The sequence below is a fragment of the Eleutherodactylus coqui genome, chromosome 4, assembly GCF_035609145.1.
Source record: "Eleutherodactylus coqui strain aEleCoq1 chromosome 4, aEleCoq1.hap1, whole genome shotgun sequence".
NCBI lineage: Eukaryota > Metazoa > Chordata > Amphibia > Anura > Eleutherodactylidae > Eleutherodactylus > Eleutherodactylus coqui.
The window spans coordinates 160614469-160632770 of record NC_089840.1 but is presented as its reverse complement, the minus strand read 5'-3'; the positions used below and the strand labels follow the sequence as shown (position 1 = coordinate 160632770).

Sequence of the window (18302 nt, the reverse complement as noted above, 5' to 3'; positions counted from 1 at the left end):
TCCTTTTGCTGTTAATATAGTTGAAAACTAGCTTCCGGTTGTTTTTGCTCTCTTTGGCGATCAGTCTTTCTGCTTCCTCCTTGGCAGTTTTGATCGTATCTTTGCATATTTTGTTTTTTTCCCTGTATGATTTTAGCGCTTCTTCGCTGCCTTGTTGCTTTAGTAGTTTGAACGCTTTCTTTTTTTCATTTATTGCCCCTATTACCGTCTTGTCGAGCCACATTGGTTTCCTTTTAGTTGAGTTTCTTTTATTTTTAAAGGGAATGAACTGCTCACATGGGGTGATTAGGATCCTTTTAAACTTTTCCCATTTGTCCTCTGTACCGTTATTTTTGAGGATGTTGTCCCATTTAATGTTACCGATAGTAGTTCTAAGCTCATCAAATTTTGCTTTACTAAAGTTTAGTTTCTTTGTCGCTCCCTGATAAGGCTTTCTATTGAATGACAGCTGGAAATTGATTATACTGTGGTCACTGTTCCCCAAGTGCCCCTCAACCTGCACCCCCTTTTATACGTTCCGGTTTGTTAGTTAGTACTAGGTCCAGAATGGCTCTCCCTCTTGTTGGTTCCTGCACAAGTTGGTTCAGGTAATTGTCTTTAATTACTCTCAAGAACCTATCACCCCTGTGAGATTTGCAGGTTTCGTTCTCCCATGTTATATCCGGATAATTAAAGTCCACCATGATAATTACTTTGTTGCGGTTTGACACCTCTTCTATCTGCCTTAATAGTAAGTTATCAGTTTCTTCTGTTGCTTTTGGTGGTCTATAGAAGACCCCTATCAGGATTTTGTTATTTTTTCCTCCCTGTATTTCTACCAACAGAGATTCCACCTGTTCTTCTCCTACCTCCATATCCTCCCGTAGCCTTGGCTTCAAGTTCGATTTGACGTACAGACATACCCCTTCCCCTTTCTGGTTCCTTCGGTCCCTTCTGAAGAGATTGTACCCCTGCAAATTCACCGCCCAATCGCACTTAACATCCAGCCATGTTTCCGTAATTCCGACTATATCATAATTTTCATCAGTCATTCTCGCTTCAAGCTCACCCACTTTACCAATCAGACTTCTTGCATTCGTGGTCATACAATTTATATCATTTTTTTTGTTTTTTAAATTTGTTTTGTTGCTATTCGTACTTATGGGTGATCTATCAATTCTAACTGTACTAACCCCACCCCCTGCTCGACCCCCATTCCCTTTGCTTGGACCCGGGTCGCTAGTTACACTGGCTACCCCACTATTTCTCATTTTACCCTCCCCCCAGTCCCTAGTTTAAACACTCCTCCAGCCTTCTAGCCATCTTATCCACCAGCACAGCTGCACCCTCCCCATTAAGATGCAGCCCGTCCCTACGGTTGAGCCTGTAGCCGACAGCAAACTCAGCCCAGTTCTCCAGGAACCCAAATCCCTCCTTCTTACACCAACTCCGGAGCTACTTGTTTACCTCCCTAAGATCCTGCTGCCTTTCTAGTGTGGCTTTAGGTACAGGTAGTATTTCAGAGAAAACTACCCTGGAGGTCCTCGCCCTGAACTTGGACTCTAGGTCCCTGAAATCATTTTTGAGGGCCCTCCATTGACCTCTAACTTGTTCATTGGTGCCAACGTGCACCATGACCGCTGGATCCTCACCAGACCCTCCCTGTAATCTGTCAATCCGATCTGCGATGTGTCGAACTCGAGCGCCAGGAAGACAACACACTGTTCGACGATCCCGGTCTTTATGGCAGATTGCCCTATCTATCCCCCTTATGATTGAGTCCCCCACCACTAGAACCTGTCTAGCCTGCCCTGCAATCCCCATCCCCGTCTCACCGGAGCGGTCATCCCCTTAGCGTTCAGAGGGCCTGTCGTGCTGCAGCGGTGCTGGCTCTGTAATCGCATCGCCCTCATCTGCCAACGTTGCAGACATGTTGGGTTGTGCCAGTTCAGGACCAGCCTCCCTGGAACTATTCCCTCTGCCCTCCTTCTATCTGTCACCCAGCTTCTTGCCTGCTCCCCCTGCTCTTCCGTAGCACCATCCGCCCCAACCTCTACCCCAGCGAGTGTCTGCTCAGTGAGCAGCAAACTCCTTTCCATGTTGTCAATGGCTCTCAGTGTTGCCAGTTGCTCATTTAGATCCAGAATTTGGGCTTCTAAATGTTCGACGTGCACGCATCTTGGGCAACGGTATGCACCCTCGATTGGCTGATCAAGGACCGCATACATTGCACAAGTAGCACACTGGATGGCATTGCCAGGCATGAAGCTTATCCTAATGGGGATCTACAATTTACTTCTGGAAGTAGTGAAGATAGACTTGTTCACACTCCGCTCACACACTGCCGCCTCTGCTCAACCGCTCACACGCTGCTGCAACCGCTCACACGCTGCTGCAACCGCTCACACGCTGCTGCAACCGCTCACACGCTGCTGCAACCGCTCACACGCTGCTGCAACCGCTCACACGCTGCTGCAACCGCTCACACGCTGCTGCAACCGCTCACACGCTGCTGCAACCGCTCAACCGCTCACACGCTGCTGCAACCGCTCAACCGCTGCTGCAACCGCTCACACGCTGCTGCCTCCGTGCAACCGCTCACACGCTGCTGCAACCGCTCACACGCTGCTGCAACCGCTCAACCGCTCACACGCTGCTGCCTCCGCTCACACGCTGCTGCCTCCGCTCACACGCTGCTGCCTCCGCTCACACGCTGCTGCCTCCGCTCACACGCTGCTGCCTCCGCTCAAACGCTGCTGCCTCCGCTCAAACGCTGCTTCCTCCGCTCACACGCTGCGGCACCCGCACAACCGCTCACACGCTGCTGCCTCTGTGCAACCGCTCACCCGCTGACACTTATGCGCAACCGTTCACACACAAAAATTATTATTTTATTTTTTTTAAGATGGCTCTGCACTTCTTCCTGGGTAAGACTGGTGACAGTTAGTGGAGAGTTTACATTACCACTCTTGCATCTCATCTGACATTTCATTTTACTATGTGAATACACTGGAGAAAAAAAATGAATAGATTTGTTTTCTCCTTATTATCCTCTACAATTTTTCCTATATTATTTATTAAACCCTTAAGGACGCGGCCCATTTTTTTTCATTTTTTTCTTCCTCACTTTTAAAAATCATATCTTTTATTTATCCATCAACATAGCTGTCTGAGGCCGTGTTGTTTTTTATGAGAGGAGTAGTATTTTTCAGTAGTGTTATTAAATGTACCATACAATGTACTGTAAAACTTTTAAAAAGTAGAATGAAATGGAAAAAAATGAAATTCCGCCATCTTTTGGGTGCATCCTCTTTCTACAATGTACACACTGCAGCAAAATTACATGATAACTTTATTCTGTGGGTCAGTATGATTACTACCATAGCAATTTTTTTTCTGTACTACTTTTAAAATATAGCATATCTTTTGGGAAAAAAATGAAATTATCTTCTGGCAGCCATAACTTTTTTTTTTCAGATGACATATTTGTGCGAAGGCTAGTTATTTGCAGGACATCATGTAGTTTCTATTGGTACCATTTTGGAGTACATATAATTTTCTGATTGCTTTTTATTATATTTCTTCCTGGAGATGGGGTGTTCAGAAAAGTGCAATTCTGCAGTTCACCGTGCGGGGTAAATAATGCCTTAGGGCTCGTTCAGACGAGCGTGTTTTGGTGCGTACTTAGGTGCGTACATATGTCCGCACCTAGGTACGAGCAAAAGCTTGCGTGAACACAGCTGCGTACTTGTTGTCAATGGAGCCGCGGCTGCTGCCGGCGGCTCCATTGAAAACAATGCTCTGCCAGTCCCCTGCATTCTTTTCCAGGGAAGGGCTTTATGCATAAGCTCTTCCCTGAAAAAGAAACATTTTAGTGCAAAACAAACAAAGAATAAAAAAACTTACCTCTCCGCCGCTGCTGTGACCCCCGCGGGCATGAAGAACACATCTGCCGCATGCGGCAGATGTATCCTTCACCCCCGCTAGTTAAAATAATTCCCTGCTGCTACATCTGCAACATCTGTGGCAGATGCAGCAAAAGGAATTCTTCAATTCTCAACTGCAGCTGTCACAACTGACAGCTGCGGTAGAGAATCCTGCTCCCGGCATCCTGTCAATGGCTTTTCAGGGAAGGGCTTCATAAGCCCTTCCCTGAAAAGCCATTTAAAATAGTGCAAAAAATTTTAAAAAAACAATTCTCACCTCCCTTCAGCTGCTGGGGCTCAGCCGCGACTTCTATCGCTGTCCCAGGCTCTGTAGTTCTGAGCTATCAGCAGCCGGGGATTTAAAATCCCCACCTGCTGGAAGCTCTGATTGTGGTTGGCTGAATTGCACGCGCACCAATATTTTAAAAAAATCTCCTGTTCTCCCGCGTATCCACGGCACAGCACAAAAACAGCTGCGGCTGTGCCGTGGATACGAACGGCTTCCATAGGCTTCAATGAAAGCCGCGGGAGCCATCCGTGTGGCAGATCCGCAGGAAAATGGAGCATGCTGCGATTTCTTCCTATGCATGTGACCCGCAAACCGGGAAGGAATCCTATCTGCATGCATTTAGCTGCCCTACCGATGCCAATGCATCCCTATGGGCAGTAAAATGCACGGATCTCCCGTGCGAGGGCCACGTGCGGGTGGACATTGGCTTAGGCATAGATACGGGGCGAAGGGGAAAAGGGGCCTGGGGGGGGCCCCGAGCTGAACTTTTGCACCCGGGCCCCTGAGCCTTTAGGTACGCCCCTGGGAGCACTGCTTCATATTCGCCGGATTACCTGTTTCTGCGCAATGAATGTAGAATGCTTTAACACATTTTTATTAACAGGAATATAGCCTTAAAAAAAAAAAAAAGTGTTATAGCATTGTACAATTATTGTACACATTGTACACAGGAACGGAAAATCGCCAAGTATGAAACAGGGCTCCTCGTTCTCTGACCTATGATCCCCATAGCATAGCTTATGGTGCTCAAAAGTCACAACAGGATCCCTGTTGTGACTTTTGAGACCCACAAACTACGTATTGGGTCGCCAAGGTCAAGGAATGGGGAGTGCTGTTTCATACTTGCTGCACCCCTGTTAAGTTGGAGTGCAGACAAAGTGATTCTTTTCAGCCGGCTCTGTGCTCTGCAATTCATCTCTATGTAAGAGCTCATGTACATACTAGGTGGAAGAGAGTCACTCTTTGTTTGCATTCCAACTTAACAGGGACACAGGCGATTGTCTTTAGTTCAGAGTTTCTAGCTCTGTGTTTCATTTTTGGAGTAGAGAAATGCAAGAAAACCAATTATTTTTTCCCCAATGATTTCAAAATAGTGAAGAAGTGGAAGCCTTCAAGTTTGCGTACATGTTTTTTGGAGCCACATAGAAGTCAATAGGGAAAGAAACTGATGTGCTCCTTGTCATTTTTCTGCTCCGAGGATGTAGCACAAAAAAACCAAGGGGTGCATATTTTTGACAAGTTTCAGAATAGCGTATTTTAGGTCTGTATTTGCTTTGCGTTTTCTGTTGATAGGTCATTCATCTCTATGTAAGAGCTCATGTACATACTAGGTGGAAGAGAGTCACTCTTTGTTTGCATTCCAACTTAACAGGGACACAGGCGATTGTCTTTAGTTCAGAGTTTCTAGCTCTGTGTTTCATTTTTGGAGTAGAGAAATGCAAGAAAACCAATTATTTTTTCCCCAATGATTTCAAAATAGTGAAGAAGTGGAAGCCTTCAAGTTTGCGTACATGTTTTTTGGAGCCACATAGAAGTCAATAGGGAAAGAAACTGATGTGCTCCTTGTCATTTTTCTGCTCCGAGGATGTAGCACAAAAAAACCAAGGGGTGCATATTTTTGACAAGTTTCAGAATAGCGTATTTTAGGTCTGTATTTGCTTTGCGTTTTCTGTTGATAGGTCATTAGTATTACGGATCCATATAACGAACATGTTATGGGCCTTTTGCACGAGATAACCTGCCGGGCACATTGTCTTCATTCGGCCTTACATACTATGTTACTGTTCAATAGGAGTGATTATTGCTTTGTGATTGTAACAATACGCTTATCTGAATCCAGTCTTACGGGAGATACAGCTTTGGCACTTACCAGGCAAATAGCAGGACTCTACCACCACCACATCATGCTCCTCCAAGAGGGACTATGGGGACATTGGAGCCACCGGGTCTAGAGAGAACTGGACGGCTGACTCTTCCACTTCTGACTCTGCTGCAAGGGAAATAGCAGGTCAGCAAGGTAATTCAGTACAGCGCTTAAAAGCAAGGAAACAACTCATGCTAAACTTAAACCTACTGGGGTTCCTCCACAGATGGCTGTGGTGGAGGGGCGTGAGGTCGAGGTGGCCTTCTCTCTGCATGAGAAGATCTATGATGAACTTCCGCTCTGTGCCTCTGGTGTTCACTTGCAGTCAAAAACCAAACACTGAAAACAACATTAGCAATGACATCACACAAAAAGGTGCACAAACTGCTGCAAATAGTGGATAGCACCCACGTATTACTCCACACAGCCACTCCCATTGCATACTAATGGACGAAGATCTATAGGAAAACTGCAATCCCACACAGAAGGTGGTTTCAAATCTGCATTGGAACCACAGTTGCTATGCAGCACTTTTTCTTCTGGCAAAAAGCGGGGCAGCTAAGCGGAAAACAAATGAATCCCATTATTGTCAATGTGTTCAGTTCCGTAATAAAATGCAGCCGTTCAACTAAGAAATTCCCTTTTCCTTCTCCCCGAAAGGAGTGGGAAGGCAAGACCCTGAACTCAAATGTGAACCCACCCTCACCCCAGCAGGGATAAACAAACATTTTGCTAAGAAATGCTGGCATAAACAATAGAAACCTAAAATAATAAACCATAAAACATAGAAGCAGCATACATGTGCAATGCTCACTCTTCCATACATATCTCCACATCATGGAGAACATTCTGCATTACAACTCCATTTGTCATCAAATTTAGGTTCACAAAAAAATGAAAATGCCTTTACTGTATGCATGATCACGGAAAGGCAACTGCAGAAATTGCACACGTAGAACCGGAAGACCATTCGCCAAGTATGTGCAGAGCACCCATTGTTCATTACATAACACCCCGCCACAGTCTGTGCCGCATTTCTGGGCAGATGTCCCACAAGCGGTCTGGCTCCTGGGGCTTTCAGTCACTCCACTTCTTCTGCAGCTGCTCCCTGCTGTGGATGGTGCTATATTTCCTTTGCAGCGTCCTTACAACCTTTCTGAAAATCCACTGCTTCCAGAGACCACTCTTTGAATATGATCACTCAGCCAGTTGTGAATCCACCTAACAGTTGCCTTGTCAATCCCATATGTGGTAATTTTTTCAATAAGTATGGTATGAGATACTTTGTCAAATGCTTTACTAAAGTCAAGATACACTATATCCACTGCATTCCCTGATCCACCCAGTCAGGAATTCTGTCATAGAAGGAAATTGGATTTGTCTGCCATGACTTGTTTGTTACAAAACCAATGCTAGCTGTGGTTAATTATGTTTAACAATTTGCTCAAAGATCTTTCCCAGTATAGAAGTCAGGCTCACAGACCTGTAGTTTCTTGGATCTACCTTCTTCCCTTTTTTGAAAATAGGAGCAACATTTGCCCTTTTCCAATTTTCTGGGACTTCTGTTCTCCAGGAATTTTCAAAGATTATTGCGAGTGGTTCAGCAATTACCTCTGCTGCTTTTTTTGTATCCTAGAATGTAATTCATCTGGACCTGGAGATTTGGATTCATGTAATTGTCTAAGTGTTCCCTCATTATCTCTTCATTTATAGATAGCCTGCATTCTTTATTTTCCAGAGCACAGGGAAGATCAGCTGATTTTACATCTACGTTCTGAGAACAAAGCAGATACAAAATAAGAATTTAAAAGTTTGGCCTTCTGAACATCATTTTTAACCAATTCATCATTTTCATCCTGTAAACTTCCTATTGACTTTTCTTTTGCTTTTGACATACCCCCAAAATCCTTTTTTATTGCTTTTGGCCTCTGTTGCAAGCCTCAATTCATTATTGGCCTTAGCTTTTCTGACATGTGCCCTACAGTTTCTGCAGTCTGCATATTCTGAATTTTTTTCTTTCACAAATGTTATATCTATCTGCTGTCCAGGGAATATTTCTGCATATCACTGTACTCTTGGCTGGTGATCTTCCACAAGCAAGGGAAAGAACTGTACAATGAAATCCTTGATGAACTCCTCACGCTCCATGACTCACTTATGGAAACAAAACCAAGAAGATTGAACACTCGTGGAACACCGATGTACTATCACAGCTCAATGAGATATCAGTATGAAATGCTACATTCCAACTAATTCACTGATTTACGCTAGAAACAAAGTAGGAAAACTGAATCCCCTAAAGCTGATGTGAACAACTCTTATAGACTCCAATTATCCAGTCTATCGTCCTCTGTACCAGCACTTGCTCAGTCAAAGTAACCCTTAGAATAGTGAACAAAAAATGTCTAGCAGACAAATGCGCCACTTGGCTCTCCATTCGCAATTATGAACGCCTTAATTGATCCAAGTGTCTCTATCGAGACATTTTTGTTCACAATTTCAAAGAATACTTTGCTTTCTTTGCATTTAAACTGGGAGTACCGAGGACTATAATGACTAAACAAGTGTTTTCCTTAGTGGCCAACAGACATGTCATAGAATCATAGAATGGTAGAGTTGGAAGGGACCTCCAGGGTCATCTGGTCCAACCCCCTGCTCAGTGCAGGATCACTAAATCATCCCAGACAAATATTTGTCCAGCCTTTGTTTGAACACTTTCATTAACCTGTTACACTCATCACCCTCACTGTCAGAAAGTTTTTTTTAATATCTAATTGCACAATTTTACCAGCAGTAATAGGGACCCCAACAATAGCCCCAACAGTAAGAGTGACCCACAATAATTGCCCCAGGAGTAATAGTGACCACCAATAATTGCCCCAGCCCCAATAATTGTCGCAGCAGTAAGAGTGACCCCCAATAATTGCCACAGCAGTAATAGGGACCTCCAACAATAGCCCCAGTAGTAAGAGTGACCCAAATAATTGCCCCTACAGTAATAGTGACCCCGAATATTTGCCCCAGGAAAGATAGTGACCCCAATAATTGCCCCAGTAGTAATAGTGACCCCCAATTGTTGCCCCAGCAGTAAGAGTGACCCTCAATAGTTGCCCCAGAGTTAAGGGGCCCCCAATAATTGCCCCAGCAGTAAGAGTGACATCCAATAGCTGCACCAGCAGTAAGTGACCCCCAATAGCTGCACTAGCAGACACAGTGACCTCTAATAATTGCCCCAGCAGTAAGAGTCACCCCCAATAATTGCCCAAGCAGTAATAGTAACCTGCAATAGTTACCCCAGCAGTAATACAGACCCCCAATAATTGCCCAAACAGTAAGAGTAACCCTCAATAATTGCCCCAGCAGTAATAGTGACCTGCAGTAGTTGCCACAGCAGTAATAGTGACCTGCAGTAGTTGCCACAGCAGAGACAGTGACCGTCACTAATTGACCCAGCAGTAAGAGTGACCCCCAATAATTGCAACAGCAGTAATAGTGACCACCAATATTTGCTCCAGCAGAAATAATGACTCCCAGTAGTTGCCACAGCAGAGATAGTGACCCCCGCAATTGCCCCATCACTAATAGGGACCCCAAACAATTGCCCCAGCAGTCAGTGACCCCCAATAATTGCCCTAGCAGTAAGTGTGACCTCCAATAATTGTCCCAGCAGTAATAGTGACCACCAATTATTGCCCCATTGAAGAAAGTGACCCCAAACAATTGCCCCATCAGTAATAGTGATCCCCAATAATTGCCACAGCAGTAAGAGTGACCCCCAATAGTTGCCCCAGCAAATATAGTGACCCCAAATAATTGCCCCAGCAGTAAGAGTGACCCCTAATAGTTGCCCCAGCAGTAAGGGACTCTCAATAATTGCCCCAGCAGTAATAGTTGCCACAGCAGAGATAGTGACTTCCGGAATTGCCCCATCAGTAACAGGGACCCCTAATAATTGCCACAGCAGTGTGACCTCCAATAATTGCCCCAGCTGTAAGAGTGACGCCTAAGAGTTGCCACAGCAGAGATAGTGACCCCTAATGATTGCAACAGCAGTAAAAGTGACCCCCAATAGCTGCACCAGACATAGTGACCCCCAATAATTGCCCCGGCAATAAGAGTGACCCCCAATAATTGCCCAGCAATAATAGTGACCCACAATAGTTAACCCAGCAGTAATAGGGACCCCAAATTGCCCCAACAGTAAGTGACCTCCCATAATTGCCCCAGCAGTATTAGCGACCCCCCAATAATTGCCCCAGCAAAGATAGTGACTCCTAAAATTGTCCCAACAGTAAGAGTGATCCCCAATTGTTGTCCCAGCAGTAATAGTGACCACTAATAATTCCCAGGAAGAGTGACCCCCAATGATTGCCCGAGCAGTAATAGTGATCCCCAATAATTCCCAGAGATAGTGAGGCCCAATAATTGCTCCAGCAGTAAAAGTGAACTCCAATAATTGCCCAAGCAGTAATAGTGACACCCAGTAGTTGCCCCAACAAAAATAGTGACCTCTAATAATTGCCCCAACAAAAATTGTGACCCCCAATAATTAGCAAGTATAGTGACCCTTAAAATTGTCCCAGCAGTAAGAGTGATCCCCAATAGTGTCCCCAGCAGTAATAGTGACCCCTAATAATTGCCCCAGCAGTAAGTGTGACCCTCAATAATTGCCCCAGCAGTAAGAGTAACCCCCAATAATTGCCCCAGCAGAAATAATGACCCCCAGTAGTTGCCATAGCAGAGATAGTGACCCATCAGTAATAGGGACCCCAAACAATTGCCCTGGCAGTCAGAATGACCCCCAATAATTGCCCTAGCAGTATGACCTCCAATAATTGCCCTGGCAGTCAGAATGACCCCCCAATAATTGCCCTAGCAGTATGACCCCCAATAATTGCCCTAGCAGTAATAGTTAACCCCAATAATTGACCAATCAGAGATAGTGACCCCCAACAATTGCTCCATCAGTAATAGGGATGCCCAATTATTGCCACAGCAGTCAGTGACCCCCAATAGTTCCCACAGCTGAGATAGTGACACCCAATAATTGCCCTAGCAGTAAGAGTGACCCCCAATAGCTGCACCACCAGCAGACAGTGATCCCCAATAATTGCCCCAGCAGTAATAGTGACCCCCAATTGTGCCCAAGTAGTAATAGGGACCCCCCCCCCAATAGTTACCACAGCAGTAATAGGGACCACCAATAACTGCCCCAGCAATAAGAGTGACCAATAGTTTCCCCAGCAGTAATAGTGACCCACAAAAGTTGCCACTGCAGATATAGTGACCCCCAGTAATTGTCCTAGCAGTAAGAGTGACCCCAAATAGTTGCCCCAGCAGAGATAGTGACCTCTAATAAATGCCCCAGCAGTAAGAGTGAACTCCAATAATTGCTTCAGCAGTAGAAGTGACCCCCAATTATTGCCCAAGCAGAAATAGTGACCCCAAATAATTGTCCCAGCAGTAAGAGTGACCTTCAATAATTGTTACAGCAGTAAAAGTGACCTGCAATAGTTACAGCAGCAGTAATGGGGACCACCAATAATTGCCCCAGCAGTCAGAGTGACCCCCAATAATTGCCCTAGCAGTAAGTGTCACCTGCAAAAGTTGCCCCAGCAGTAATAGTGACCACAAACAATTGCTCCATCAGTAATAGGGATCTCGAATAATTGCCCCAGCAGTAATAGTGAACCTTTAATAGTTGCCATAGCAGAAATAGTGGCCCCCAATAGTTTCCTCAGCAGTAAGAGTGACCCCCATTAATTGCCCTAGCAGTAATAGTGACCTCCAATAATTGCCCTAGCAGTAAGTGCCACCTGCAAAAATTGCACCAGCAGTAATAGTGACCACAAACAATTGCTCCATCAGTAATAGGGATCCCCAATAATTGCCCCAGCAGTAATAGTGAACCTTTAATAGTTGCCATAGCAGAAATAGTGGCCCCCAATAGTTTCCTCTGCAGTAAGAGTGACCCCCAGTAATTGGCCTAGCAGTAATAGTGACCTCCAATAATTGCTCCAGAAGTAATAGTGACACGCAATAGTTATCCCAGCAATAATAGGGACTGCCAATAATTGTCCCAGCAGTAAGAGCGACCCCCAATAGTTGCACCAACAGTAAGAGTGACCATTAATAATTGACCCAGCATTGATAGTGAGCCCCAATAGTTGCCCCAGTAGTAATAGGGACCTGCCTAATAGTTGCCCCATCAGTAAGAGTGACCCCCAATAGTTGCCCCAGCTGTAATAGTTACCCACAATACATGCCACAGCACTGATAGTGACCCCCAGTAATTGCCCTAGCAGTAAGAGTGACTACCAATAATTGCCCCAGCAATAATAGTGACCCCAAATAGTTGCCCCAGCAGAAAAAGTGACCCCCAGTAGTTGCCACAGCAGAGACCATGACCCCCAACAACTGCCCCAGCAGTAATAGGGACCACCAATAATTTGCCACAGCAGTTATATTGACCCCCAATAGTTGCCAATGCAAAGTTAGTGACTCTCAGTAATTGCCCCAGAAGTACTAGTGACTCCAAATAGTTGTCCCAGCAGAAAAAGTGACCCTAAGTAGTTGCCACAGCTGAGATAGTAACCGCCAACAATTGCCCCAGCAGTAATAGGGCCCCCCAATAATTGGCCCGGCAGTAAGAGTGACCCCCGATAGCTGCACCAGCAGACACCGTAAACCCCAATAATTGCCCTAGCAGTAAGAGTGACCCCCAATAATTGCCCCAGCAGAGATAGTGACCCCCAATAATTGCCCCAGCAGTAAGAATAACCTCCAATAATTGCCTCAGCAGTAATAGTTAACTGCAATAGTTACCCCAGCAGTAATAGGTACCCCAGTAATTGCCCCAGCAGTAAGAGTGACCCCTGATAATTACCCAACAGTAATAGGGACCCCCAATAGCTGCACCTGCAGACACAGTAACCCCCAATAATTGCTCCAGCAGTAAGTGACCCCCAATAAATGCCCCAGCAGTAATAGGGACCCCCAACAATTGCCACAGCAGAGATAGTAACCCCCAACGATTTGCCTCAGCAGTAATATGGACCCCGATTAATTGGCCCGGCAGTAAGAGTGACCTCCAATAATTGCCCCAGCAGTAATATTAACCTCCAATAATTGCCCCAGGAGAGATAGTGACCCCCAATAATTGGCCCTGCAGTAAGAGTGGCCCCCAATAATTGCCCAAGCAGTAATAGTTGCCACAGCAAAGATAGTGACCCTTAATAATTGCCCCAGCAGTAAGAGTGACACCCAATAGTTTCCCCAGCAGTAATAGCGACCCCCAGTAAGTGCAGCAGCAGTAAGAGTGACTCCCAATAACTTTCCCAGCAGTAACAGTGACTTCTAATAGTTGCCCCAGCGGAGATAGTGACCCCCAATAATTTTCCTACAGTGATAGTGGCCCCCAATAATTTTCCTAGCAGTGATAGTGACCCCAAAAAATTGCCCCAGCAGTAAGAGTGACCCACAATATTTCCTCTAGAAGAATGACCCCCAATAGTTGCCCCAGCAGTAAGAGTAACCCCCAATAGTTGTCCCAGCAGTAATAGTGACCCCCAATAAGTGCCGCAGCAGTAAGAGTGACTCCCAATAATTTCCCCAGCAGTAATAGTGACTGCTAATAGTTGCCCCAGCAGAGATAGTGACCCCCCAATAATTTTCCTAGCAGTAATAGTGACCCCCCAATAATTGTTCCAGCAGTAAGAGTGACCCACAATAGTTCCCCTAGAAGCATAACCCCTAATAGTTCCCCCACCAGTAATAGTGACCCTCAATAACTGCTGCAGCAGTAAGAGTGACTCCCAATAACTTCCCCAGCAGTAATAGTGACCGCTAATAGTTCCCCCAGCAGAGATAGGCATCCACAATAATTTTCCTAGCAGTGATAGTGACCCCAAAAAATTGCCCCAGCAGTAAGAGTGACCCACAATATTTCCTCTAGAAGAATGACCCCCAATAGTTGCCCCAGCAGTAAGAGTAACCCCCAATAGTTGTCCCAGCAGTAATAGTGACCCCCAATAAGTGCCGCAGCAGTAAGAGTGACTCCCAATAATTTCCCCAGTAGTAATAGTGACTGCTAATAGTTGCCCCAGCAGAGATAGTGACCCCCCAATAATTGTTCCAGCAGTAAGAGTGACCCACAATAGTTCCCCTAGAAGCATAACCCCTAATAGTTCCCCCACCAGTAATAGTGACCCTCAATAACTGCTGCAGCAGTAAGAGTGACTCCCAATAACTTCCCCAGCAGTAATAGTGACCGCTAATAGTTCCCCCAGCAGAGATAGGCATCCACAATAATTTTCCTAGCAGTGATAGTGACCCCCAATAATTGCCCCAGCAGTAAGATTGACATACAATAGTTCCCCTAGAAGAGTGACCCCCAATAGTTGCCCCAGAAGAGTGACCCCCAACACTGCCCCCAGTAGTAATAGGCACCCCCAATAGTTGCCCCAGTAGTAATAATGACACCACTCGCCCCCCGATACTGCCACCAATTGTAATAGTGACACTGCCACTAGTAGTAACAGTGACACCACCTGACCCCCGACACTGCCCCCAGTAGTCATAGTGACACCACCCAACCCCCGACACTGCCCCAGTAGTCATAGTGACACAACCCACTTCCCTATATGCCCCCAGTAGTAATAGCGATCTCCCACTTACTATTCAGCTGAGGACAGTCGGCCTGTGGACGCTGATGTCAGGATCGGCTGCAGCGCAGACTTCTGAGTGAACTGTGCATGCGCAAAGAATAAGATGCACATTCACAAGAGCCGACAAGAGCTACTGCACCTGTGCGACAAGAAGGCCAGAAGTGGAGAATTTGTCCTATCCAGAGAAGACGAAATGGTAAGCATGGGGGGCGGGGGGACCTGTGCAGGTAAGTATATATCCTCTGTATGGCTTTTTTACAAAGCACACAGTGTATTACAAAGTGCTTTATAATGGCCATACAGAAGTGCATACATGCACTTGTCACGGCCAGACAACCCCTTTAAGAAGATTGCAAGACCTGAAGGAGAAGGATCTGTGACCTTTTGCTCACTCTCATGTGGACTTTGTCTTAGAAATGCATTAGTAAATAGAACTTTTAATTACTTTTTTTGATCCTCCATACATTTAGACCTTGATTTAGTTTAGGAGTACTTATAGATTACCTATTAAAAGACATGAGCGAGCACGCTCGGATAAAGCAGTAACTGCTTACTGGTTCGAGCAGGCTCGGGGGTGGGGCGGCGGGTGTTAGCGGGGGGGGGGGGTAGAGAGAGATATCTGTCTCACTCTCCCCCCCCCCCCCCTGCGCCACCCCCCGCTCACCCCCACCGAACCTGCTCGGACCAGTAAGCAGTTATTCAAGAAGAGCGATGCTCGCTTGAGCAACTGCTGTATCCGAGCGTTCTCGCTCATCTCTACCTATTAATGATCTCAGACAGTGCGTGACTAAATGACCAAAAGACAGATGTCACAAGGCGTGACAAGTTATGTATATGTTAAATCAGGTGACTTTTAGTCACCTGACTTCAATGTTTATGTCTTAAAGAACTGTATATTCTCTTTTGTTGAATAAACAGAATCATTTACCATTTACACAAAAACTGTGTGGCGTGCCTTATGACTACTGCTGCCTTATGCCGCTGTGATTCTACCCGTGACCCTGTGTACAGCCACATAATTGTATTCCATATGACTGCATACTCATGCAGGTGGTCATGTGAAGTAAACCTTTTTTTTTGTTTATATTTCCCATGCCGTTGCTTAGCAATGACACGGGTACCCGTCACCCATCTGCAGTGTAATTGCTTATGGACTGTGGGTATATCCATGACCATAGAGTACAATGGGCTCTATGTCACAGATTCCATGGTAAAATAGAACATGCTGCGAAATACAAGCAGAACTGCGTAATTCAAGGCATTTGATTGAACAGCGTATTACCGCAGATCATACGATCACAGAATCAGCAATTCAAATCTGGTCATGTGAGACTGGCCTTAATCCCTCTTTCTATAGAGGTTGCAAGCAGAGGAGGGGACCTGCTGTGGTGGCTATAAGAGCTTTGCGGTCCTCTGGCACTGATGTATCACTGAAGGTTACATGGCAGAGGACATCAATAGTAATAATGCATGCCAACACAGCTGGATACAAGGTGGGACATCTGATGCATCACCAGAATGGACAAAAGTGCATATGTCAAATTAGTAATATGGCCTGTGTAAGCTTAGTCATAGATCTCTCCTCCAGTGCACTCTGCTAAGTCTAAGTTTGCTACTCTGATAAAGTGCTTTTTTTGCAAAATGAGGCCTCCTTTACATGGGCGACAAAGTCACGCGATTTTCATGCGTTGCAACAATGCTACAAAATCGCATGTATGTGAAGGCCATACTTTCCTATGGGTTCCTTTACATTTGTGAAGTTTTGTAGCATGCAACTTTGCGAGTAAAAAACCTCGTGGGTATTACGATATGCACGCGACTTGTGAGGCTGTGTAGCCCATGTTTCCCTATAGAGCCTTCCTCTCTGTTGCATCGCATCGCACAAAAACGCGATTTTCATGCGGTGTGATGCAACTTTGACAGTAGGATCCTACTATCAAAGTCCTAAGCTCAGCCCTAGCTGCAGAAAAAAATAAATAAATACATCACCTAAAAGGTGCTGTCATCACCATCACGTGTCTCACCTGAAGCTCCCCAGCAGAGCCAGTGCTCATTGAACCAATTACAGCAATTCAATGAATGAACGAATGGCTGTGATTGGTTCATTGAGCGCCAGCAATGATTGGCTTAGCCAAGGCACTTGAGAACCTTTCACAGCCAGCCTTTCCTGGAAGTGGGGATTTTGATTTTATAATCCAGGAAGGGCTTGTAGAAGACTGAAGACAAGTGCGAAGGTGAAAAGGAAACCACCGCCAGAGATGACAGCGCCTCTTAGGTAATGCAGTGGCCCAGAGTTAGCGGGGCCCCTCCATAATGTAAAATGTTTGTCTTGTGCAATTGTATTGTCAGTGTCTTACATGTAGTGTGTGTTTGATGTCTGGGTTAAAGTCTGGGTTATGTCTGAGAAATGTATCTTGTTGTATGTCATGTGACTGTGTTCTCTCTCCAGATAGATAGAGAGATAGATAGTGGTAAGGATGCAGAGTTAGTTGGTTAGAGAGTGAATTAGTTGGATGATTATTAAAAAACAGGTGGGTACAGTGCGTTTCCGAGCTCTAATTGCTCCTTTCTCAAGCACAAGTCTATTCATAGTTAGGTACAAAGTCATTAATAGCATAGTAAAAAAGGATAGGGGGAGCAAAAAAGTGGTGCATCCAAATATAGAGGAAAAAAGAGGAAGAGGGAGGAAAAAATAAATATATAGCAGTATATAATAATAGTAATTAAATACTTAGGGGGTAGCAGGTGCTATATTATAGATTTATAAATTTTAAAAGAAGCATTAGGCATATATACATGTATATGTGATTTAACCCCAAATAAATATATTAACATATGGATGTGGATTTATATAGACATAGTTGTTGAAATGAAATTCATAAAAAAAAAAGTTATAATAGACACATATAGTTGCTCTATGCATCAGCAATGAATATAACCATAATAAAATGCACCATAAGAAGTAAGAATACATATAGAATAAGTTAAAAAATTATATAAAAACTATTGCATACTGGAGTGAATACAACAATGTACTCATGTTAAGTACCCAGCCAAAAGATAATCATGAACCTGGATGTTTGGATGGTGAAAAGCTAATGCTGTGCGTCTTAACCTGGGTTCTCTCTGCTTGCCAGACGCCTGAGAACCCCGTGATATCGTGGGGAGCATGAATTGCCTCAACACTGGCGAGACCAGAAGTGACACCGTTATGCATTTCACTGGAGCAAGTTCAGAGAAGAGTTACCAAGATGGTGAGCCGTCTCAAAATCATGTCCTATGAAGAACGGTTAAAGGAGATGTCCCGAGGCAGCAAGTGGGTCTATACACTTCTGTATGGCCATAATAATGCACTTTGTAATGTACATTGTGCATTAATTATGAGCCATACAGAAGTTATAAAAAGTTTTATACTTACCTGCTCCGTTGCTGGCGTCCTCGTCTCCATGGAGCCGACTAATTTTTGGCCTCCGATGGCCAAATTAGCCGCGCTTGCGCAGTCCGGGTCTTCTGCAGTCTTCTATGGGGCTCCGTGTAGCTCCGTGTAGCTCCGCCCCGTCACGTGCCGATTCCAGCCA

The 18302-nt window shown here is 45.1% G+C and overlaps 1 long non-coding RNA gene across 1 annotated transcript; it reads left to right on the top strand.

Moving 5' to 3' along the window:
- Nucleotides 1–8153: 8153 nt before the first annotated feature.
- Nucleotides 8154–18016, top strand: LOC136624777 (uncharacterized). Its single transcript, XR_010792427.1, has 3 exons — nt 8154–8286; nt 14742–14920; nt 17862–18016. It is a non-coding gene; the product is annotated as an uncharacterized lncRNA (long non-coding RNA).
- Nucleotides 18017–18302: the final 286 nt, after the last annotated feature.